We start from the raw sequence: 26,474 nt of genomic DNA, 5'->3' as shown, positions 1-26,474 counted from the left end.
GTTCCCTTCTCTGAAGGGGCCCAGCTCTGCAGAACTGTTAATAAACTTTGTTTCCTTGAATTTGTCTTGAAGCCATTATTCGGGAGTGTGGCTCGTTTCTGACAACTTGGGGGCTCGTCCGGGATCCACACTCCAGCCGTGAGGGGGGCAAGGAAGGACATCGGAGAAGGTGCACCCTGCCGAGTTCGGCAGTCCCTGATTCCTTGCTCGTCGCCCCGTGCGGCTTGAGCGAGTGATATCCGGCGGACTCAAGGAAACAAAGAGGGGTTGTCGAGGCAGTTGAGACAGTGAGCGATCGAGTAATTTCTGTGCACAGGACCCAGGTAAGAAATTGAATTCCTGTAGAGACGTAGTACACAAGAATCGTGGAACTGCGGGGTTCCTGCAGGTGATTTCTCCTGTAGAGACGTAGTACACGAGAATTGTGGAACTGCGGGGTTCCTGCAGGTGATTTCTCCTGTAGAGACGTAGTACACGAGAATTGTGGAACTGCGGGGTTCCTGCAGGTGATTCTTCCTGTAGAGACGTAGTACACGAGAATTGTGGAACTGCGGGGTGCCTGCAGGTGAATTCCTGGGCGATCGCGGGAATACAGGTTCCGGAATTGGACAGGAGTGACCGAGCTAGGTGGGTCACATTCAAATTAAATTTCTGCAGAGACGTAGTGCACGAGAATTGTGGAATTACGGGGTGCCTGCGGGTGGATTGGAACCGAGCAAGTCCTCGAGATGGGGAATAAGGGGTCTAAGAGGGAAAAGGGTAAAGGAAATCCAGGCGCCAATGATGAAAAATACCCCGTTGGGACGGATGTTAGAAAATTGGGATTATGGGAGGCGAAAAGGGAAGTCAAAGAAAAAATGATACAGTACTGTGAATTCTGGTCCCGCCAGCCGATCCAAGGGTCGGCTGTGTGATGGCCTAAGTTCGGGTCTAGCGAGGATTGGGTACAACAAGCCCTTAATCTGTACGTGAATTCAAAACCTAACATTAAACCCGAAGAAAGTGATTATGCCCTATGCTGGTTACCAACGACAAATAGTTATAAATTGAAAATGATAAATGAAGGGGGACAGAAAAAGAATACATGGGAGGTGCTCGACCACCTGCCGCCCCATATGTGCCCCCTACCGCTCCGCAAATCGAAGACCCTGAGACGGAGGTTGGCCAACAGCTGATTCGTGTTGAATTTGTATCGAAAGCATGGCCAGAAAAAAAAAACTGGAAAAACTAGAAGATTGGAATACTAAACCCTTAAGTGAACTACTTAGGGAGGCACAGAAAGTGTTTGTAAGAAGGGATGAAGAGAAGCAGAAGACGGCAAGGATAATGGTCCAGACAGTGCGACAAGTAACCGCAGATAGTAGAGAGAGAGACGGGGACCATGGTTGGATTGAGGTAGTAGCCAGGAGCAAGGAGGAGGGCTAAGGAAGGCTTTAAGATGTTTTCACTGCAACGAAGAAGGACACTTCAGGCGCGAGTGCCCCAGATACCGACGGGAAGTGCGCTCGTATGCTATGATGGAAGATGAAGACTAGGGAGGTCGGGGGTTCCACCCCTTGGGGATGAATTATCGGCAGGAACCCCTGGTAAATTTAAAAGTAGGTCCCCAAGGATCAGATACAACCTTTATGATAGATTCGGGTGCCGAAAGATCTAGCGTAATCCAGATACCTCCCGGCGCCCGAACCGGAACAAAGGTAATGGGAGTATCCGGTATTGGAGGCAAAATAATACAAGTACCTGTTATAGAAAACGTGAAAATTGAACATGAGGATAAGGTAACGGGACAGGACCTACTTTTGTTACCCTCTGCGAGATTCAACCTGCTCGGGCGGGATCTGCAAGTCAGGCTAGGCATCGGGACTGTGCCCAGGAACGGGAAGATAATGGTACAGCTGTTTGCCCTCAGGGAAGAAGACGATAGGAAAATAAGCCCGGAGGTATGGTACCAGGAAGGGAACCGGGGGGGTTTGAACGTCCCCCCTTGCAAATCTCACTATTACCTAACAGTTCGCCAGTACGGAGAAAACAGTACCCTATTTCAATGGAAGGAAGAAAAGGGCTGCAGCCGGTGATTGAAGGACTGATCGCTGACGGACTACTGGAGGAATGTATGTCACCGTATAATACCCCAATACTCCCGGTGCGAAAGCCAGATGGGACTTATCTGATGGTATCTAAATGCAGTAGTCCAAACCCGATACCCGGTAGTGCCTAACCCTTACACACTGATGAGTAAGATCTCCCCTGACCATGAATAGTTCAGTGTAATAGATCTAAAAGATGCCTTCTGGAGTTGCCCGCTAGAAGAGAGTAGTTGTGACATGTTTGCGTTCGAATGGGAAAATCCTACGACGGGGCGGAAAAGACAACTCCGGTGGACGGTCCTGCCACAGGGGTTCACCGAATCACCTAACCTATTTGGGCAGGTCTTGGAGCAAGTACTAGCAGAATTCCAATGTGCTCCAGAGAGCCAACTGCTACAGTATGTGGACAATCTATTACTATCCGGGCCAACACAGGAAGGGGTGCAGGAAGACACCATCAGACTACTGAACTTCCTGGGGAAGCAGGGGCTACGGGTCTCAAAGAAAAAGTTACAATTTGTAGAAAAGGAAGTAAGGTATCTGGGACACCGGGTCAGTAAAGGACAGTGATGCATTACCCCAGAAAGGATAGCTGGAATAACGGGAATGTCACTACCACGTACCAAGAAGGAGATACGCACCAGTTAATTTGCGATGCACTTGATATCGAATGTAAGTACCATACCCCGTGGCATCCCCAGAGTTCGGGAAGAGTAGAACGAATGAACAGCACCCTAAAGGCACAACTGACCAAGTTGATGTTAGAAACCAAACTACCATGGACTAAGTGTTTCCCTATTGCCCTTTTAACAATACGAACAGCGCCCCGCAAGGACATAGGAATATCCCCATATGAGATGTTGTTCGGACTCCTTTATTGGAATAAGGTGGAAGGGTACCCCACGCTACAAGGGGGTGATATCTTTGTAAGGGACTATTTACTGGCACTGTCCCGTTCCTTTGCAGAACTGCGGAAAAAGGGTATCTTGGCCCAGACTCCGCTGCTCGATTTTGCTTTACATCAGATCGTGCCTGGAGATTGGGTTCTGGTAAGGACCTGGAAGCCGGAGAAGTTACAGCCACAGTGGGAAGGCCCTTTCCAGGTCCTGCTAACAACAGAGGCGGCTGTACGGACAAAAGAAAAAGGGTGGACACACGCATCCAGGGTAAAAGGACCGGTGAAGCCCGAAAGCCGCACTGAGTGGACCTGTGTTCCCGGTGAAGAACCGATGGTGGTGAGGCTAAAAAGGCAGCAAAAATGAACTCTATGTGGACTGTAACATTATTGACTGTAATATATTTGATTCTATATGTCGGGGAAATTGAAGGGAAATGTAACAAGTGCAGAACCGTGGTACGAGTGGGGCAGAGGGTGTTCCCAGGATCATTTGTGTCCCACTCGCATGTGAATGATCGATGCTATGATCTAAGCAAGAGAGAAACATGTTGGGAGAATAGTAAACCTTATTACCAAGTCTATAATAAAGGATACACGGGACAGGGGGGGGAACCATGAGAAGTCTCAGCTGTCCCAGGAAAGACCGGAGTTCTTCCTCCTGCATCAGGAGGGTGACCGGAAGCTGGGAATTAAGCTGTTTGATTCATTAAGGAGAGAAACACGGGAGATAAAGGGGGGCGAGTGGGGTGATGAGTGGCCACCGGCTCGCATCATTGAATACTATGGGCCAGCGACCTGGGCCCAGGATGGGTCGTGGGGGTATCGCACTCCTGTCTACATGTTAAACCGAATTATTAGACTGCAGGCGGTGGTGGAAGTGATAACCAATCAAACGGCACTGGCATTGGAGCTGTTGGCAAAACAGCAGAGTCAGATGCGAACAGCAATATACCAGAACAGGCTGGCTGTGGATTACCTATTGGCCTCTGAAGGCGGGGTATGTGGGAAGTTCAATCTTACAAACTGTTGCCTTAAGATAGATGACAGTGGAAAGGCCGTGTTAAAAATATCCGACAAAATTCGGAAACTGGCCCACGTGCCAGTACAAACCTGGAGATCCCTGGGGAACATCAGTTGGCTAGACGGGCTACTGGGAGGTAGTTGGTGGCGCACCGCTCTCCTAGTAGCAGGCGGGGGTCTAATGATTCTCTTACTTTTGCCGTGTTTGATTCCTTGTATACGAACACTGATCAGGCGCAGTATATTCCAGCTCCAGGCAGTAGCGATATCCCATCATGGGACAAACGAGCTAAAACTTATGCTATTAAAGAAAAAGGGTGGTGGGCCCCCTGGGAGTGAGAGAATGCTAGCTGAAACGCACATCTTAAAAAGAAAAAGGGTGGTATTGTAAGATTCAAAATTAAGATGTGCGTTTCTGACAGGTCCGGGTTAAAGTCAAAGGACAAATGTGATTTAATTATGTTTAGGGACAAATGTGATTTAATTATGTCTGGGTTAAAGTCTGTAAACAAGTGTGATCTAATTATGAATGCAGAAGCCTTGACAAAATTAACTGTTTGTGGAATCATTGAAGTCCTGAGATATGGACTATTGTTTTACAGAAACGTGTAAAAAAACAACTCCAAATATGGAATGGGAAAACACTGAGTACCTCCCGAGTCAGGGAGGGGGGTGGTAAGGAAGAAGGATAAAACCTGCTGCCCTGTAAGGTTCAGGGTTCCCTTCTCTGAGGGGGCCCAGCTCTGCAGAACTGTCAATAAACTTTGTTTCCTTGAATTTGTCTTGAAGCCATTATTCGGGAGCGTGGCTCGTTTCTGACAGGGAAGGTATTAGGGAGTAAACCCAGGGATAAAATCCAGAGGCTGAGTCCCCGATGTTGAGTTCAACACAGACCGGCAATGTTCGCAACGTCTCTGGTGCCAGACTGTATCGGTCTCTGCCGTTCCTTTGGATTTATCAGTTGTGAGGAGAGGGGGAGCCTGCCGCTTGGGCAACAGCGTGCTCTCCGTATTGTGCTGCCCTGGCTGGTGTATCCATGGTCGACCTCTGTACAAGTATCCCAAAAATGGTGTTATACTTTTAAAAGTGGTAACACGACTGAATAACACCAAATGACACCAAGAATGTAAAGGTTTTTGCACTGTATTTTTGTACATGTATTTTATTATGAACAAAGTTTATTTTCGAAATTAAAAGTTTCCTTTCATATTGGCTAAAACGTTGAATTCCCCCGGCAGCTTGTTTTTGCTCTAGATTACAGCATCTGCAGTCTCCACGTACTGATTAAAAAACCCATCTCCGTTGTTAGCAAAGTTTGATTTGCAGAGCCTGCAGGTAGTTTGCCCACGAGTCGTGTATAACGTTTACTCCATGAACAATTCTTGTTGAATACTTCACCCGAGCTCAAACCTTTCACCGGCAGGCATACCCTGGAATGAAGATGCACTGAACTCCCAGTATAACAAACGGAGCCTTCTCTAGGAAAACACAGTTCTGCCAGCATTTTGTGTTTTTATTTATTTCCAGCATCTGCAGATTCATTCGTGTTGCCTTCTCTAGGAAAGTATGAGAGAAGCAAAGGGGAAGAGACTTGGAACAGAGAATAAATAGCCTCATTCAGGACTGGAATGAATGAATGGGGTTCGACTCGCTAAGGGACTGCGGCGTGGAGGCGGTACCATAGGGCCAGCCTATGAATATTCATAACAGTAAAGCGATTTCCCCCTCTCTCCTCCAATCAGCGGACGTCTGACTGCATATTGATGAACGTGATTGCGTCAGGAGGAAGCATGCGCGGGTCGTTGAACGTGATGAGGTGGCCGCGCGGATTTGGCCACCATCTTGTTTGTTTGTGTCTGGGTTTCCAGGCGGCGGTGGGCGGGCGCCCGTAGTCCTGTGGCCGAGTGAGGGAGGCCGGGAGCCGGCCCCTCGGCACGGTAAGTGCACCTGGCACGGTTCCACCCTGGGCTCGGCAGTAATGGAGTCACCGTTGGGGGAAGAGTCAGGCACCTTGTCAGTGAGAGCCGTGCGGCCTGTTCGGGGTGGAGGTCCTTTGGGGAGTAGGGTTTATCCCGGGGACAGGGGTTTGGCTGGAATGGGCGGGGGGGGGGGGGGGGAGGTGAACCGAGAGAGGGACATTAAGTTTGGATTGTCCCGGAGAGGGGTGAGCAGATGGAGGATAGGGAGGGAGTAGGGGAGGTTGGGGAATGTGGATATCGCGGGGTCCCTCGGGAAGATGGGGTTAAGGGGGTGGGTGCCCCGGGTAGAGATTGGGTGATGGCTAGGGAATGAGGGTTTGGGTGAGTGTGGCTGGTATCCGGGTGAGGGACACTTACTGAGGGGATAGTGGATGGTGTCCCAGGAAAAGGCCGGGGGGGTTTGTGGCTACAGTCCTGGGAACAGGGGGTTTGGGATAGAGGGAGTGGATAGCATCCTGGGTAGAGGGAATTTGTGGGCTGGGGAGTGGATGGTGTCTCGGGTAGAGGGGTTTTGTGGGGGTGGCTTGGGGCTGGGCGAGTGGCTGTGTCCCGGCGGTTAGTTGGGTGGAGAGCGTCCGGGACAGCGAGGGGAATGGAAAACGGCCAGGGAGCAAGGCCAGTGGTCCCACGTAGAGGAGTATGGTGAAAAGTGTGATCTTCGTGAGAGTCGTCCTTCTGGCTAGCCCACGAGGAACATCCTTTAAGTAGAAGGAAGAGATTGCAGCGACAACACTGGTGTTTATGGCCTTACTAGCTGCTAATAAGCATTTGGATACTTGGATTTTGAGGCACGTGGGGTTACTTCAGAAAAGTGACGCTCAGATGAAAGATTGGCTATGATCTTATTGAATAATGGAGAATGTACTTCTGTTCTTGTATTGTGGAGCAATAAAATTTGAGGATACTTAAAAGACAAATTTGTGAAGTAAAAAGTGATGGGATGTAGTGGCAAGAAACCATTTGACAATTTTAGCAATAATTTTTCAGCCCAGACATTTTGGAATAGTTTTGCAGGGAATAGAGCATTAATAGTAGTTGTAGGAGTATGTTAGTCAGTTCCTGTGGCCAAGTCTGCCTTTCAGATGGGTCCTGACTAGTCCAGTCTTGAGCTCTTAATGTTGTCCCCCTGATCCCATCCTAATTTAAGTCTCTGTCAATGTAATGCAGTAATACATAGTTTCACTCTTTAAATAGTTTTTCATTATTTCTTCCTAAGTGGATAGTCTCATATTGTCCCACATACTCCATTTGCCAACTTTTGCGACCCCCCCCCCCCACTTTGAGTCATCAGCAAATTTGGTTCTTCATTCTAATCATCAGTGTAGATTCTAAATAATTAAGACCCTACAATGCCCTATTAGTTACTGTTACATTGACATGAGTTTATCGTCAGACATGTGAGATTTAAAAGGGACAGCTTCATGCAAAGCATAGTTGGTATTTGGAAACAGTTGCTGGAAATAGTTGCTTGCACTGGGCACGTGAGCAACATTTAGAAGCCATCTAGGTAAGTACAATGGATAGGAGATGGGCCAAATGCGGGGACATGGAACAACTTGGTGTGTAATACAACATGATGAGTTGTGCCAAAGGGCTCTTACTCTGATTACTAATATGGTGTCAACCCATTTATTCCAACTCTTCTGTTTGTTAGCCCCTCCCCTTTCCATGCCAAGATATATTCACCCCAGCCTTGTGTTCTTGAGCAGTAATCTTTGACCTAGCACCTTGTGCCTTCTGAGAAACCAAACTCAAAAATGCTTTCTTCTAGTTTATTCTATTTACTAAGATCTTCAACTTTGATGGGGGGGTGGTGGGGGGGGGGGGGAAAGCAGCTGATGAGCTGATACAAGGCCATTCTGGCCATGTTGCATTTGTGACATTTTGGATATGAACTCTAAATTTAACATTGTAAAATATGACAGTGATTACATGCATAGTTTGGATCAGTGTCAAGATACAGATTGGTTAAACATTTTGGCAGAGGAATAGCTGATGGAAATTAATCCCACAAGTAAAAATGTATTTTTGGGATGCAGGTGCAACAGGAAATTATACAGCAAATGGCAGAGTCTTAGGAACTTTCTACAGAGGGATCTTGGGTTGACAAGTAGTTTCAGCTGTAATGATAGGAAATGGAGGACTATGTAGGAGGGGAGAGTTAGATTGATAACAGAGTAGGTCTTAGGATTGGGAGATGTAGAATCCTTCTTAGAGTTAAGAAACTGTAAAGGTAAAAAAAAACCTGATGGGAGTTATATACAGGCCTCTGAAGAGAAGCCAGGATATGGGATACAAGTTATGACAGGAGATAGAAAATGTATGTAAAAAAAGTTATGATAAGCATGGGAATTTCAATTTGCAGGTTGATTGGGAAAATCAGTTTGCTGAGTCCCGAGAGGGAATTTGTAGAATGCCAACAAGATAGCTTTTTAGGGTAGCTTGTGGTTGAGCCCGCTAAGGGAATGGCAATTCTGTTAGGGTATGACCCAGTTTCAATTAGGACGCTTAAGGTAAAGGAGACCTTAGGAGACAGTGATCCTAACATAGAATTCACTCTGCAGTTTGAGAAGGAGAAACTAAAATTGGATGTATCAGTATTACAGTGGAGTAAAGGGAACTACAATCGCTGGAGTTTCTAGGACAATTTAGAAGGTGCAGGAAAGATGCACTCCAAAGATGAAGTATTCTAAAGAGAAGATGAGACAACATGGCTGACAAGGGAAGTCAAAGAGAGGGCATGTACTGTAGCAAATATTAGTGGGAAGGTAGAGGATTGGGAAGCCTTTAAAAACCAACAGAAGGCAACTAAAAAGCCTTAAAGAGACGAAATATGGTAAGCTATCCAATAACATAAGAGAATGCGAACAGCTTTTTCAGATATATAAAGACTGAAACAGAGACAACAGTGGATACCGGACTGCTGGAATATTATGCTGAAGAGGTAGTCACGGGGGAACAAAGAAATGGCAGAGGAACTTAGGAGGTATCTTCTGTCAGTGTTCACTGTGGAAGACTATAGCAGAATGTGAGAATGTCAGGAGGCAGAAGTGAATATCATTGGTATAACTAAGGAGAAGGTGCTTAGGAAACTGAACGGTCTGAAGGTAGATAAGTCACCTGGTGGACCAGATGGACTATGAAAGAGGTAGCTGAAGAGATTATGCAAGCATTAATGATGATCTTTTAAGAATTGCGAGGTTCAGGAATGTTTCTGGAGGACTGGAGAATTGCAGATGTCACACCACTCCTCAAAGGGAGGGAGGCAGAAGAAAGGAAATTGTAGGATAGGCCAGTTAGCCTGACTTCAGTAACTGGAAAGATTTTAGAGTCTATTGTTGAGGATAAAGTTTCAATGTACTTTTAGGCACATGATAAAGTAGGCCAAAGTCAGCATGGTTTTCTAAACGGGAAATCTTGCCTGACAAACCTTTTGGAATTCTTTTGAGGAAATAACAGGCATATTAGACAAAGGAAAGTCAGTGGCTTCTTATTTTAAATTTTCACAAAGATGCTGCATGTGAGGCTGCCTAACAAAATAGGAGCCCATGATATTACGGGAAATGTACTTGAATGGATAGCAGATTGGCTAACTGGCAGGAAGCAAAGAGTGGGAATAAAGGGGTCTTTTCTGGTTGGCTGCTGGTGACTAGTGGTGTTCCACAGGGGTCAGTGTTGGGACTGCTTGTTCTGCATTGTATGTCAATGATTTGGATGAAGGATTTAATGGATGGTGGATGATATGAAGATGGGTGGAAGGTCAAATGTTGAAGCAGCAGGGTGTCCTCAGAAGGACTTGGATTGGAGAAATGAACAAAGAAGTGGCAAATGGAATATAATGTAAGGAGGTGCATGGTCATGCACTTTGGCAGAAGGAATAAAGGCATGGACTATTTTGTAAATGGGGAGAAAATTCTAGTAAGGAAGGCAAATGCAATGTTGGCATCATTTCGAGAGGACTAGAATATAAAAGGGAGGATGTAATGCTAAGGCATTGAGCAGACCATATTTGTAGAGAGCAGTGTTGAGTCCCTTATCTAAGAAAGGATGTTCTGGCATTGGAGAAATCCAGAGGAGGTTCTCAAGAATGATCCCAGAAATGAAATAGTTAACATATGAGGAGTGTTTGATAGCTCTGGGCATGAACTGGCTGAAGTTTAGAAGACTGAGGAGCATCTCATTGAAACCTGTTGAATACACTGGACAGCAAACTTTTTTGAAAGTGTTGCTTCCTCAAAAATTTCTTGTTTATGATAAATAACTTGAAGCTGAACACATAATTTCAGACTACTTGTATCACACAGGAATTTGGAGAAATAAGGAATGGATTTTTATTGCATATAATGCGTTTAATTGCATAACGGTATTGACGCTTTGCAATACCTGTAGTTCAATTAAGCTAAAAGTTATTCAATTACAGTTAGTTATAGCTATGTTGCCAGATTGTGTCGTAAGCCTGAGGATTGAGTTGATTTTCATTTGTTCTCCGTGTCTGAGGCTTCTCGCATAAGTGTCCATCAATATTCAGCCAGCATTGATGGATTCTAGTTGCATGAAAAACCATTCAGTAACCATGATGTCCTGGTGAAACCTTTCACATTGCTCGTCACTGACAGTGCCAGAATTTGCAGGGAAGGATTCTAAATAACAATCTTTCTACAGTCAAAGACATTTGGATCACATTTCTTCCTCATTTTGGTGTTTGATCTGAACAGCAATTGAACCTCTTGAGCATACTTACGTACTTTGATGTATTCAGTTGCTGCTGCATGATTAGCTGAAAAAATATTTGCATTAACAAGTGGTTATACCTAATAAAGTGGCCACACAGTGTACATGACAGTGTCTTTATTTCCTCTGGATCTGGACTCAGCTGCACATGAAAGTACTCCGCTACAACCTAAGTGGCAGATAGGAATGCACTGATACACTAATTCCTTACATTGATTTTACTACAAACTGGGGGTGATTGTGGCTAGATCCCTGTAGAACACTAGAGTGCATGAAGCGAAGCCATTGCTTTGTCTCTGGGTGCATCTGGTCACAGGGCTAGCTACTGGAGAGCCTCTTACTGTCTTTTCTTTCCGTTAGTCCTGACGAAGGGTCTCTGCCCAAAATGTCGACTGTGCTTCTTCCTATAGATGCTGCCTGGCCTGTTGCATTCCACCAGCATTTTGTGTATGTTGCTTGAATTTCCAGCATCTGCAGATTTCCTCGTGTTTACTGGAGAGCAATGCTGGACCATTTTCTGAAAGAGTATGTTGTGGAAACAGGAGTTAAATTGCTAAGCTTATTGTAAGGAATCCTCTGGGAAAATATGGAATAATTTTATATGCATTTTGAGAGCTGAAGAATTTAAGGATATTATTCAATTACAGTTAGCTATAGCTATGTTGCCAGATTGTGTCGTAAGGCTGAGGATTGAGATAAACAAGCTGCTGAATAACTCATCAGGGTAGAGATGCATTTATTGGGGGTGAAGGTTGGGAGGGAGTTGTTAACATTTTGGGTCAAAACACTGCATGAAGAGGAGAGATAGCCAGTACAAAGAGGAGAGTAACTATGTTGAGACAGGAACCAGGGTGATTGATGACTGAGAAGAAGTGAAATATGTGGATTGGGTGCTTTAGGAAGCAAGATAGGAGAAATTAGAGGAGCAAACATACCCTGCGGCTTCAGTAGAACAGAGTGATCTAGGAATGATGGTGCATAGTTCCCTGAAGGTGGAATCTCATGTGGATAGGGTGGTGGTGAAAGCTTTTGGTATGCTGGCCTTTATAAATCAGAGCATTGAGTATAGGAGTTGGGATGTAATGTTAAAATTGTACAAGGCATTGGTAGGGCTGAATTTGGAGTATTGTGTACAGTTCTGGTCACCGAATTATAGGAAAGATGTCAACAAAATAGAGAGAGTACACAGAAGATTTACTAGAATGTTACCTGGGTTTCAGCACCTAAGTTACAGGGAAAGGTTGAACAAGTTAGGTCTTTATTCTTTGGAGCTTAGAAGGTTGAAAGGGGACTTGATAGAGGTATTTAAAATTATGAGGGGGATAGATAGAGTTGACGTGGATAGGCTTTTTCAATTGAGAGTAGGGGAGATTCAAACGAGGACATGAGTTGAGAGTTGGGGGCAAAAGTTTAAAGGTAACACGAGGGGGAATTTCTTTACTCAGAGTGGTAGCTGTATGGAATGAGCTTCCAGTAGAAGTGGTAGAGGCAGGTTCGATATTGTCATTTAGTGTAAAATTGGATAGGTATATGGACAGGAAAGGAATGGAGGGTTATGGGCTGAGTGCGGGCCAGTGGGACTAGGTGAGAGTAAGATTTCGGCACGGACTAGAAGGGCCGAGATGGCCTGTTTCCGTGCTGTAATTGTTAAATGGTTATATATGGCTTAGCTGAAATCATGTACATCAGGGTTCTAAAACAGGTTTGCAAGGTCAAGATGCCACAGTTAGGCTGCTGCCTCATAGTCAAGTTTGGTATTGACCTAGGGCGCAGTGTTTGTACATTAATAACAAGGAGAACCAAAGAGGAATTGGTAGGCATTTGTGTGAGAAAATTGATTACAGGGATACAGAGAATAATGCACAGGGAATTGGCTTGAGGGGATTTCATGCCAGGCTCTGGCAAGGACCCTGCGGGGAAAAATTAACCACCTTCAGTAAAATTATGTAATAATTCAACGGTTTTTTGGATTCTGATCAGTCCTGTTACATTGGATGTTGGAAACTGTAATGCTTTAAGAAAAGGGGACAGAAAGGACCATATATCAGGTGGCTTGACATTAGCTGTTGGAAGGTGCTGAGCCATTATTAATGAACTGGTAATGACATTTCATAATATGATTAGAATCAAAGGGAAAATTGCGTTTGACAAATTTAATAGCTTTTGATAGATACGGCTGCTACATCGTGCTCAGGAGTTGTGAATCAACAGTATTGTTAGAAGATGAGTTAAATCAAGCAGCAGAATAGGAATAAAGGGTTGTGGTACAACAGTCAAGGTTTTGCTTCTCAACTGTCAATTGATATTAATAATTTAGATGAAAAGGTAGTGTAGTGCATACAAGTTTGCAGATGATACGTTGCTTAAATGGATGCATGAGCTGAGGAAGACACAAAAGTGACTTAGATGAGTAACCAATAGGGCAGGACAATGGCAGATGGGTAAAATGGAGGAAAATAAGTATAATTGAGAGAATGGAAAGCAGTGCTTTATTAATAATGTGCAACGGTGTATTAGTTCATAAGATGTAGAAAGTAAATTTCTAAGTAAGGTAATTAGTTTAAGAAGTTAAGAAAATGTTGGATTTTCCATACCAAGGTGGTTGCATGGTGGAAGTATAGAAATTGCTAATATTGTACAAGTCTTTGAACTGGAGAGCTGAGTGTGCTTTGATCTCTAAAAGTGATTAGGAGTCAGTGCAGCACAGATTCATGAGATTGGTTTAAGAGCTGAGGAGTCTGTCCTGTGAAGGACAAGTAAGTTTATAAGAATGAGGTGATATCATTGAAGTGCAAAATGTTTTGGCGGATTGATAGGTGAAATGTAAAGCAATTTTCTTTTTTCAGCCCTGAAATTAGGGGCTGAGAAGTTGGCTGTTTTTGATGAGGATAAAAAGGGGTTTTTTTAACAAAAGATTAGAAACATTCAAAATATTCTACCTTGGATGCCTCAGTTGAGTATATTCAGTTTAGAATTTTGATTTGTTTCACCTGTTTCCTTTGATTCCCATCAGGAGTATGATACAGTGATTGTCTGTTTCACTGTGTTCAATTCCAAGTTTATATTTTGCAGAGGTACTGCGTGTCAACAGGCCTTTCTGGCCCATCGAGCCTGTGCTATCCAATTACACCCATGTGACCAGTTAACCTCCTCATCTGTGGGAGGAAACCAGAGCGCCCAGAGAAAATCCGCGCAGTCATGGTGAAACTCCTTAGAGATAGTGGCAGAATTGAACCCGGGTCATTGGTGCTATAATAGTGTCACACTATTAACTACTCTACTGTGCTGTCTAAATATTGTATATTATTTGCTACATACTTGAAATAACTTGTATAGGCTAAAGGACTGATAGGCCAGCTGTTCACTCCACTCAGTTAATAATGGAGGACTGACAAATGCTGCATGAGCTCCCAGTACATTGTGACATTCTGTAACTGCCACACAGTAGCATAGCATGATACTATTCCAGTACCAACGACCTGTGTTCAACTCAGCCACTACCTGCAAGGAGTTTATAGATTTTCCTTTGACTCTGCTTTTAAGATTTTAAATAATGATGATGAGAAATTTCAGAGTTAATCTAGGAATTTAACAAAAACCTTTATCTCCTGTATTTGAGGACAGATGATACAGTTTAATGTTCACATTCTCAATCAGTAGTGTGCCTGAGGATAAACTATAAAAATTTATTTACAACACATGCACAAAGGTACAGGCAAACAATATTTATAAGGCAGTAGTTACACTCAAATTGCAATATGGCTACTACAGTCAATACATGGAAATCCCCCGATGTGCCCATCGAGGCCACATTCTCTCTCCAAGATCAGCCTGCCAGGGACGTATCCTCGGAAAAGGGGCAGGCATTTGGCCTGGGCAGCACCCTCCACTTTCTGCTGCCTAGACCCGTGGATGGCCATCTTGGCCAGGCCCAGGGCCAAGCCCACCAGGGTTCTCCTCATGTTCCGAGCTAGGTGCCTGAAGATGAGGAGCGTGGGGCTAAAGTGCAGCCAGAACCTCAGCAGGAGACCCTTGAGAAATTCAAAGAGCGGATGCAACCTCTTGCACTCTGTGTACGTGTGGTATACTGACTCCTCCCACCCGCAGAATGGACAGGTGGACAATGAACCTGCTCAGGAATCTGCTATACGGGACTGCCTGGTGCAACACCTCCCACTCCAGGTCCCCAATGTACGGGGGGCGGGGGGGGGATCCCTGCGTAAAGTGACTTCCACTGGGGACCTCCTCCGCTGCCAGACGGTAACACGAGCTGCCTAGGTGAGTCAGGTCGGCAGACGAAGGTGAGGAAGTGAAAGGTGTGCAGGAGCAGCCACACAAGAAATGTTTCGGAGCATCACGGTGGGCAACCCTGCGAGACGGCTCACGTTATGTGGGACCCTCTCTCGCGTAGTCTCCCGGGGCCTGGGTCCGAGGAACACCTCCAGTGGTGGTGCTGCCAGAACCCCTCCACTTCCCCACGCCCTCCCGACATCCACTGTAATAGGATTGGGACCAGTCCGTCCAGCAGCCAGAGCACCCTTGCCTGGATGAGGCCAGACCCCAAAACCTCCACATTTCCCAGTAGAAGCAGGGTAGGTCCCACAGAGTGGCACGGCCAACGCCGTCTGCCGGGATCCGCGTGCCCTCCTGTAGGTGGCGTCCCCAGCGGAGAAAGTGCATTGCCAGCGTGTCATCTCGGTGGCTGGTTGCAGTACATGCGTCTCTGCAGGGTCCTGAGGCAGAGCTGCTAGCTGGGTGTGCACACACACTAAGGACTGGCTGCCCTCCGCGATTGTAAGACTCAGGACTGCTGCAGGGACCCAACGCCTCCTATTTCGCCAGAAGTCGTCCACCAGCTTCTTCTGGGTCCTGGACATGAATGCCATGGGTGGGATCAATGCAGACTGCAGGTACCACACCATGGAGGTGACCAGCTGATTAATGACTTAAAGCCCTCCCCTGTATGAGATTGCACGAAGGAGGCCCAACCAGCGCCCCAGACGGGCAGAGATATGCAACTCCAAATCCTGCCAGTTCACCAGTCAGGCTTCCTCAGTCGAGCTCAGGTAGACCCCCAAGTAGAGGAATTGTGTGGTGCTCCACGCAAGTGGCCTTAACCCTTCTGGTAGGGAGTGCAGCAAGAGGCCCACACTCTTCTCCTTGTTGACCCTTGCAGAGGACGCTGCTGAGAAGACCTGCTGGCATTCTCGCATCCTCTGCAGGTCAACTGGGTTGGTGACCATAAGGAGAGTGTTGTCAGCATAAGTCAACAGGATGACCTCCACATCAGGTTTGCACAGAACCAAACCCATTAACCTGTTGCGGAGAAGACACAGGGATGGCTCCACCCAAACTGAATAAACTGTGCTGACATGAGCTGTGACCCCCCCCTCCCCCCAAAGCACAAGGTGCTGTCAAGGACCCGTTGACCTTCACTGGGCTCTCTGCAGCAGTCGGATGCAGGCCAAAAAATGTGTTCTGTGCCTGAATGCTTGCACAGTCCGAGAAAGGTAGTTGTCCACCCTATCAAACGCCTTCTCAGCATAGTAACACTAGTAAGGAGGATCGACATGAAATTTCTCAGCAGTGAACCTCATGTATGTTACTTTTGCACTGAACAGTTACATTGTTGGAAGAGCTTACTACACAGAGGTTATAGAGAAACGTCTCCAATCGGAGCACCCCAAGTAACCTATATTAAAAAAGAGCAAGGTAGATTTACCTATTATGCAAATCTATATACAGCATTCTTAAACCAATATAACTGAAATTATTTTAATGCTGTTCGTGAGCGCTTGCTGTCTGCAACTTGGTTGTCACATTTGTTTGAAAACAACATGGGCCAAACAAGTACTTCATTGAATGTGAAAGATATTCTGTAAACATTAAAGGCTACAGGTGGTACCTGGACTTCCAAAGCTGGGTACCCAATATTTCTTGCCACTTAACTACCCTGTATTTTGCTTGCCAACCTAATATGATCATTGACTTAGTAGCCATTGTGGTTATGTTTTGTATGATTTTTTTTTTAAAGATGACTTTGTTCAATACTAGCCTTTGGAAACATTGCAACAGAATTTGCATTTTCAATGTTCCATGGCATAGTTACCTTTCCATTTTTGAGGTCACATCTTGCAGTATAGCTGAATGAATGATGGTTTTGTTTATTTTCCCACAAAAGCTGTTGGGAGGCTCAGCTTTTAGTTCCTAAGAGCATGAGGAATTCTGCCCCCAGGCTACAGTCACACTAGACCGGATAAATCTGTAACCGAAGCTTTTTCTCTTCGTTTTGACTCTCCGTCCACATTGAAACGGCATTTTCCTCCCCCGAAAATGGAGCTTTTCTAAAACACCCTCCAGAGTGTGTAAATTTGAAAACGCCAGTTGGGCAGAGTAATGTGGTCAGGGTAACCGGATATTTTTAAAAATGCGGTCATGACATGCCAGAACAGATGGTGACGGCAGCACGGCATTTCATTGGTTTCCTGAACGCAACCTAACAATTTCAGAACAGACGACAACGAGACTGAAGCCAGATGAGTTAGAAATGTACTCACCAAATGCTTTGACCCATAGCTTACTGAATAAATAAGTATACTCACTTTGCCCTGTTTTCTGTCCTTGCTTGTATGAAGGTGGTTTACCTATTTATGCAAGTACTTCTCTGACAATAGATGTGTAACAGCCTAATGTAACATTGTATAGAAATACAAGATAACACAGATGCAGACATGTTTTATACATTTAATAGGGTGCTTTATTAAAACAACAGAGTTAGTCAGTTTTTCAATGTTCGTTGTCAGCCGGCTCATACTGTCCGTGAACTCCCTGTCAGTTGCCTCAGTACGCTCCAATATTTTTTTTTAAGTTTTAAGTCCTTCTGCGCAAGAGCCAGTCCATCATTTGGTAATTTCCTTTTAAGTTTTAAGTTTTTCTAGTCTGTAACTGCACAAATGAATACCTTCACAACGAGATTCAACTCCAAACATGTCGCTTGTTTTCTATAGATGTGTCCTGCACATGCCCAGTAGGAGGAGATTCGCCCAAATACCTGTTTTACTATGGAGGGAGGTATTTTCATAAACGCTTGGTGTGGATGCCTATCGTTTTTATGCAAAACCAGCGTTTTCAAAATTACCCGGTTTAGTGTGGACGTAGCCCCAGCTACATTGAATAATAATGGAAGGTGGCATTTTATAAACATTTTGGATTTTTTCCTTAGTTTGCAAAATACTAAACGTCTATTACAGGATTTTATGTAAACTGACTTCTAGATCAAATAGTACCTGGATGAAGATTATTAAATGTTGCCCTTTCCAGTTTCATGTGGGAGTTGTAATGGGCAATTACTAATGATGCATGTGGATTATTCAGCCAATCTTCTCACATCTGAAATGGCATCTACCTTTCAACACTGCCTGAATTTACAACATAAAATTTATAAAGAATGTGACTTTGTTAAATGTACCCTTATGGAATTCAGTCATGTGTTTGTGACAGAATCTGTTTCACTGTTTCTTTTAATTTTCTTCTCCGTGCTTAAAGAAATGTTGACAAATGCTGGTCTTTGCTGTTGAATTATTTTTTCTGTTTCTGCTAATACTTCCTTTCCTGTCTCCCCTACACCCCACAAGTTCCCAGAGAGGTGTACAGTACTTGAAAGTTCCTTCTATGCCTGTTGCCTTCTGATCAACAATGCACTGATTTTTCTTGCTAAACATCAGATTAGATGGAGACAAATTGATGTGGGTAGAAGGGGAGGAAAGAAATTGGTCAGTATGTTGATGGGGTAACTTGAAGTAAGAATGCTGAGTATAAACACCATCTCTGTTCACAATGTACAAATTGGCCAGAATAGAATGGTTTTCCTTTTTTCCCTTGTAGATGGGTCATACATGGGCAATTCTCCATTATGTTGGTCTCATGTCAGTGTTCTATCTGTACAGGAAGGAACCTGAACCTACCCATCTTTGATGTTGAGAATGTTTCCTGAGTTGCCTACTTATCAACTGTTCAATTGTACACGACCATTCATGGCAGGTTTGCAGAGTTGCAGTTGGATTCATTGATAGTGGCCCTTAGTGGGTTATGTGCTGTTCCCATGCTATTGATAGTGACCCTTGGTGGGTTACGTGCTGTTCCCATGCTGTTGATCGTGGCCTTTAGTGGGTTACGTGCTGTTCCCATGGTATTGATCGTGGCCTTTAGTGGGTTACTTGCTATTCCCATGGTATTGATCGTGGCCTTTAGTGGGTTACGTGCTGTTCCCATGGTATTGATCGTGGCCTTTAGTGGGTTACTTGCTATTCCCATGGTATTGATCGTGGCCTTTAGTGGGTTAAGTGCTGTTCCCATGGTATTGATAGTGACCCTTGGTGGGTTACCTGCTGTTTCCATGCTATTCACAACCTTGTTCATTGAGCAATACAGTGCAAGCAAGCACTTCAGCTCATCTCATCCATTTCAACCATGGAGCCCATAAAGGCTTGTTCCTTATGCCTGCACTTGGCCAATATCTCTCTAAACCTTTCTTGTTCATGTAGTTGTCAAAATGTCTTTTTATGCCGCTATTGTACCTGCCTCAACTACTTTCTCTGCTGGCTCCTTCCATATGCAGACCATCCTCTGTGTGAAGTAAGTCAGAATCAAGTTTGATATCACTGGGATACGTCACAAAATTTGACTTTGCAGGAGCAGTACAATGCAATGCATAATAGTGGGGGGGAAACTGTGAACTACAATGTGTGGTACTGCTCCGGTACATTCTCTCGACATTATCTGAAATTTTGCTAACGAAGGTTGTATTGACAACAGATTTATAGATGGCCTTTGAGCTGTGGCTAGCCACACTATCATGGGCTTAGGGAGAGTAGAGCAGTGCACTAAGCACACCTTGAGGTGTACTAGTGTTGATTGTTAGTGAGGTGTTGTTTCTGATCTACACAGTTTGTAGTCTTCTGGTTAGAAAGTCGAGGATCCAGTTGCAGAGGGAGGTACAGAGACCCAGGTTCTGGAGCTTTTCAGTTAGGACTGTAGGAATGATTGTTAAATGCTGAGCTGTAGTCAATAAACAGCATCCTGACATTGTCCAGGTGGTCCAAGACTTTGTGAAGAGCCAGTGAGATTGCAACCTAATGTGGCAATAGGCGAATTGTGGTGGGTCCAGGTACTTGCTGAGTACCACCGGGAGTTAATTCTAGCCATAACCAACCTCTCAAAGCACTTCATCACCATAGATGTAAGCAACTGGACAATGGTCATTAAGGCAGCTTACCTTGCTCTTCTTGGCTAATGGTTTCATTATACCCTTTTGAAGCAGTTGGGAACTTTCGACTGTAGCAATGAAAGATTGAAAATGCCTTTGAACATCCTTGCCAGTTTGTTGGCACAGGTTTTCAGAACCTTACCAGATGCTCCACTGGGGCCTGCTGCCTTGTTGGGGGTTCACTCTCTTGAGACAGTTTACGCGGTCACCGGGTACAGCAGGGATCTGCATAGCTGAGCTTTTATTTCCTTTTCTAAGTGAGCAAAACAGATGTTGAGCTCATCTGGGAGTAAAGTGTCACTACCATTCATGATGTTAAGTTCCGCTTTGTAGGAAGTAATGGCCCATGTACCCTGGCAGAGTTGATGTGCATTCGATTCAGCCTCCAACCTCGCTTAGAATGGTTCCTTAGGTCTTGAAATAGCCCTGTGCAAGTCCTACATGGTTTTCTTATACAGACTTGGGTAGCCAGACTCGAATGCCACATACTACAGGGGGAAGGCAGGAGATAGGTGCTGAGGGGGAAAATGGATCAGTCATGATGAAATGGTGGAGCCGACACAATGGACCAAATGACCTAATTCTGTTCCTATGTCTTATGGTCTTATCTAGCCCTCACTGGACTATGGGACTCCATGTTCATACATGGCTTTTGATTTGGGTATGTACAGTAAGTTGTCATAGGCACACACAGGTTTTAAAGAAGTCGATGACAGCTGTAGCATACTCATTCAGATTTGAAACTGAATCCCTGAATACAGTCCAGTCCACCAACTCAAAGCAGTTCTGTAAGCACTCCTATGTCTCCCTTGTCCATACCTTCATCATCCACACTACTGGTGCTGTAGTCTTCAGTCTGCCTATAGTTGGGGAGTAGAAGTACAGGCAAATGATGAGACTTTCCAAAGTGTGGACGTGGAATAGCACAATAAGCACTCTTGATGGTGTAACAGTGTTGGTTCCTCTGGTATTACAAGTGATTTGTTGGTAATAATTATTTCAGAATTCTTTCAAGCTTGCCTGGTTTAAAATCCCCCAGAATGATTGGGAAGGCATGAAGTTGTGCTATTTCATGCCTGTTCATTGCATCACCCACTTCATCTAGAGCCTGTTCAACAGTAGCCTGTGGTGGGATGTACACCACTACCAAGATGATTGCTCAAATCTCCCGCGGCAGATAAAATGGACAATGCTTGATCGTGAGGTATTCCAGGTTGAGTGAGCACGACTGAGATAGCACCGCATCATTTGTACACCACAAGGAATTGATCATGAAACATACTTCATCTCCTTTGCTTTTGAAAGACTCGGCAGTCCTATCTTGGTGGTGTACTGTGAACCTGTCAGTCTGTATCGCTGTGTCTGGGGTAGAGGGGGTTAACCAAGATTCCATGAAACAAAAAATGCAACTGGTTATAATGACCCTCTGGTTGTTTTCAGGTCCCTTTTAAATCTTTCCCTTCTGACCTTAAACTTATTCCTTTTACTTTCTGATTCCTGTACCCTGGGAAAAAGACTGCACTCACCCTATCTACACCCCTATCTATTCATGTCTGTAAATAAGGTCGCTGCTCAATTGTCCATATTCCAAGGACTGCATAGATAGTCCTGTGCCCAACCTTTCCTCATAACTGAGACAGTAGAGTTCTGACAATGTTCTTGTAAATTTTCTTTGCACTCTTTCCACCTTAATGACATGTTCCTTCTAACAGGGTGACCTAAACTATACATATTATATTCTAGTGTTCTGAAGGCAGGACGATGCTGAAAGACCTAAAAGTACATAAGTCACCCAGATCAGATGAACTGCAACCTAGGGTTCTGAAGGAGGTAGCGTTAGAGATTGTGGCAGCATTACAAATGATCTTTCAAAAATCAGAGAACTGGAAAATGCAAATGTCACTCCACTCTTTACGAAAGGAGAAAGGCAGCAGAAAGGAAATTATAGAGCAGTTAGCTTGACTTCGGTTCTGGGAAGATGTTAGAGTCAGTTGTTAATGATGAGGTGATGGAGTGCTTGGTGACACAGGACAAGATAGGACAAAGTCAGCATGGTTTCCTTCAGGGAAAATCCTGCCTGACGAACCTGTTGGAATTCTTTGAAGAGATTACAAGTAGGATAGATAAGGGGATGTAGTGGATGTTGTCTATTTGGACTTTCAGAAGGCCTTTGACAAGGTGCCACACATGAGGCTGCTTACCAAGTTAAGAGCCCATGGCATTATAGAAAAGTTACTAATATGGTTAGAGCATTGGCTTATTGAAAGAAGGCAGCGAGTGGGAATAAAAGGATCCTTGTCTGGTTGGCTGCCAGTGAATAGTGGTGTTCCACAGGGGTTGGTTTTGGGACCACATCTTTTTACACCATATATAAATGATTTAGATGATGAAATATGAGTTTGTTGCCAAATTTGCAGATGATACCAAGATTGGTGGAGGGGCAGTTAGTGTTGAGGAAACCGGGTAGGATTAAGATGGACTTGGATTAGGAGAATGGGCAAGAAAGTGGCAAATGAAATTTAATGTTGGAAAATGCATGGTCATGCACTTTGATAGTTGAAATAAATGTGCAGACAATTTTCTAAACGGGAGAAAGTCCAGGAATCTGAGATGCAGAGGGACTTGGGAGTCCTTGTGCAGAACACCCTAAAGGTTAACTTTCAGGTTGAGTTGGTAGTGAGGAAAGCAAATGCAATGTTAGCATTAATTCCAAGAATTCTAGAATACAAGAGCATGGATGTGATGCTGAAGCTTTATAAGGCACTGCTGAGGCCTCACCTTGAGTATTGCGTACAGTTTTGGGTTCCTCATCTTAGAAGAGATGTGCTGGCATTAGAGAGGGTTCAATGGTGCAATTTAATGTCAGAGAAATGTATACAATATACATCCTGAAATGTTTTTTCTTTGTAACCATCCAGGGATGCAGAGGAGTGCCCCAAAGAATGAATGACAGTTAAAGGCAAGAACCCCAAAGTTCCCGCCAGCTCCTCTCCCTCCACTTGCAAAAAAAAGCAAGCATCTGCACTACCATCAAGCTTTGCTCACGCTTGAGTGCAATAATCAAATCACAGACTTGCAGTTACCCCAATGACTTTGTGTTTCACCCGGCAATTTGACATCCCACAGGTTCTTTCTCCTTAATAAGGGAGAAGGAGGTGTCTCCATTTTCCCAGCGAGCAAACAACTCGCTGGTTTGCAATGTTAAAAGTCTGTTGTGTCGTTTTTTTTCAAGTTCTGTGCCTGAATATCCCAGGTCTTTGGGTCCTCAGCAGTAGATTTTCCGATTCCCCTGGCGACACATTGGTCTCCTGACCCTTGATCCACCTGTCTCCAGAGCCCCGAGATCTTAGGCTTCCAAATCCGAGCCGGACTCTCAGTCCGAACCCTCGGCACGAACAATGGCCAGTCCCGAAACCCAGAGAACGGGTCACATTCCTGCAAAGAACTGAAGTCAGCATGTAACGCCAGGTCAGGGTCTTCAAAAGAACCCTGAAAGGGAAAAATAAAGATGTTAAAGATGGAAATATAGCAAAGATGCAAGCTAAGGAATTGCCGTTCAATGCTGTCTTAACTATGCACTACCTTTTAAGAGGAGGTTCACAAGGATGATCCCAGGAATGAAAAGGTTATCATACAAGGAATGTTTGATGCCTCTGCGTCTGTACTCACTGGAATTTAGAAGAATGAGATGGGATCTCATTGAAACCTTTCGAATGTTGAAAGGCCTAGACAGAGTAGATGTGGAAAGGATATTTCCCATGGTAGGAGCATGTACCACAAGAGAGCCCAGCCTCAGGATAGAGGGGCATCCATTCAAAACAAAGATGCGGATAAATTTCTTTAGCCAGAGGGTGGTGAACTTGTGGAATTTGTTGCCACGTACAGCTGTGGAGGTCAGGTCATTGGTTGTATATAAGGCAGAGATTGATGGGTTCTTGATTGGACATGGTATCAAAGGTTATGGGGAGAAGGTCGGGAACTGGGCTTGAGGAAGAGAAAGAGGATCTTGCATGATTGAATGGTGGAGCAGACTCGATGGGCCAAATGGCCTAATTCTGTTCCTATGTCTAATGGTCTTAAATGGGTCTTTTCTAATTAGTTACTGCCAGTGACAGGCGGTGCTCTGCAGGGGCAGTTTTGGGACTGTGTTATTTTTACATTGGATGTCAGTGATGTAGATGACAGAATTGATGACTTTGTGGCCAAGTTTACAGATTGAGTATTTTGAATAGTGTTGGTTCCTTTATTTAAGAATGTGCTGACATTGGAGGGGTTTCAGAGGAGGTTCATGAGAATGAAAGGCTTATCGTATGAGGAACGATTGATTACTCTGGGCCTATACTCTAGAATTTAGAAGAATGCGAGGATTTCATTGAAACAGATTGAATGTTGAAAGGCCATTGTTAGAACATAGAAATCTACAGCATTTTACAGGCCCCTCAGCTCATAATGTTGTACTGACCATGTATCTTACTCTAGATACTGTCTAGAATTACCCTACACCATTGCCCTCTATTATAAGCTCCATGTATCTATCTAAGAGCATCTGAAAAGACCGTGTTGTATCCACCTCCACCACTGTCGCCGCCAGTGCATTCCACACACCCACCACTCTGTGGAAAAACTTGCCCCTGACCCCTCTGTACCTACTTCCAAGCACCTTAAAAGTATGCCACCTCGTGTTTGCCATTTCAGGCGTGGGAAAAAGCTTCTGACTATCCACATGATCAATGCTTCTCACCTCTATCAGGTCACCTCCATCCTCCATCCCTCTAAGGAGAAAAGGCCAAATTCACTCAACCTATTCTCATAAAGCATGCTCTCCAATTCAGGCAATATCCTTGTAAATCTCATAGTATTCACATCCTTCCTGTAGTAAGGTGACCAGAACTGAACACAGTTCTCAAAGAGGGGTCTGGCCAAGGTCTTGCATAGCTGTAACATTACCTCATGGATCTTGAGCTGAATCCCACAGTTGATAAATGCCAATACAGTTGGCCCTCAGTATCCGCGGGTTCCGCATCCGCGAATTCAACGAATTGTGGATGAGGATCGAAAAAAAACCTGGAAGTTCTCTCTCCAGCACTTGTTGTTTGAGCACGTACAGATTTTTGTTTCTTGTCATTATTTCCTAAACAATACAGTATAACAACTATTTACATAGCATTTACATTGTATTAGGTATTATAAGTAATCTAGAGATGATTTAAAGCATACGGGAGGATGTGCGTAGGTTATATGCAAATACTACGCCATTTTATACAAGGGACTTGAGCATCCACGGAATTTGGTATCTGTGGGGGGGGGGGGTGCTGGAACCAAACTCCCTCGGATATTGAGGGCTAACTGTACAATGTATGCCTTCATAACACTGTCAACCTGCGCAGCAGCTTTGAGTGTCCTATGGACATGGACCACAAGATCTCTCTGATCCTCCACGCTACCAAGAATGTTAGCATTCAAATTTGACCTATCAAAATGAACCACTTCGCACTTAACTGGGTTGAAGTCCAATTCTCACTTCTCAGCCCAGTTCTGCATCCTATTGATGACCCACTAACCTCTGACAGCCCTCCAGACTATCCACAACACCCCCAACCTTTGTGTCATCAGCAAAGTTACTAACCCACCCCCACTTCTAGTTCTTCATCCAGGTCATTTATAAAAATCACAGAGGAGAGATCCCAAAACAGATTCCTGAGGCACACCACTGGTCACCGACCTCTGTGCAGAATACTAACCATCTAAAACCTCCCGTATACTTTAAATCATCTCTAGGTTACTTATACTACCTAATACAATGTTATACTGTATTGTTTAGAGAATAATAACAAGAAAAAAAATGCCTGTACATGTTCAGTACAGACTCAACCATCGTAGCTCTTCTGGGAACACTGATGCTGCATCGGCATTAGCCAATGCTGATTCTCCCGTGATCTTTAAATTCTTGAGGCTGTAGTGCTTTACATAGCTAGCCAGCCATCCCTTACTAGCCTTAAACTCCTTCCTCTCGCTCACAACACAAATACCAAATGAACAATGCTCAAGCTATGAATGCTGGAGAGAGACTTGAGGATCTGTGAAATGGCAGGAGGCTACAGTAGGGTATGCCTACACATCACTTCATTTGCGTGGATTCAGCATGGTGTTTGGCACGTGGCAAATTCAAGTTTTGCTTTTTGGAACTTTCTGGAATTTTTTTTGAATATTTTCGATCCGCAGTTGGTTGAATCCACTGATGCGGAACCCGTGGATACAGAGGGCCGACTGTACACTACATCCACTGCTCTACCTTCATCAATGTGTTTTGTTACATCCTCAAAGATTCTGGCATTGTACCAGATGACTGGAAAATTGCAAATGTTACTCTGCTATTTAAGAAGGGTGGGAGGCAGCAGAAAGGAAACTATAGAACTGTTAGCCTGACATCAGTGGTTGGGAAGTTGTTGGAATCGATTGTTAGGGATAAGATTGCGGAATACCTGGAGGCACAT

The 26,474-nt window shown here is 44.5% G+C and overlaps 1 protein-coding gene across 1 annotated transcript in view; it reads left to right on the top strand.

Moving 5' to 3' along the window:
- The first annotated feature begins 5,808 nt into the window (after positions 1-5,808).
- Positions 5,809-26,474, top strand: part of ip6k1 (inositol hexakisphosphate kinase 1) — a 112,707-nt gene continuing 92,041 nt past the window's right edge. The window contains exon 1 of the mRNA XM_073072574.1: positions 5,809-5,942. The gene's annotated coding sequence lies outside the window, so the exon portion shown is untranslated. The remainder of the gene's footprint in view (positions 5,943-26,474) is intronic.

Source organism: Hemitrygon akajei, chromosome 19, assembly GCF_048418815.1.
Source record: "Hemitrygon akajei chromosome 19, sHemAka1.3, whole genome shotgun sequence".
In the NCBI taxonomy this organism is placed as follows: Eukaryota; Metazoa; Chordata; class Chondrichthyes; order Myliobatiformes; family Dasyatidae; genus Hemitrygon; species Hemitrygon akajei.
The sequence above is the reverse complement of the archived record's forward strand: the minus strand, read 5'-3'. Positions and strand labels throughout refer to the sequence as shown.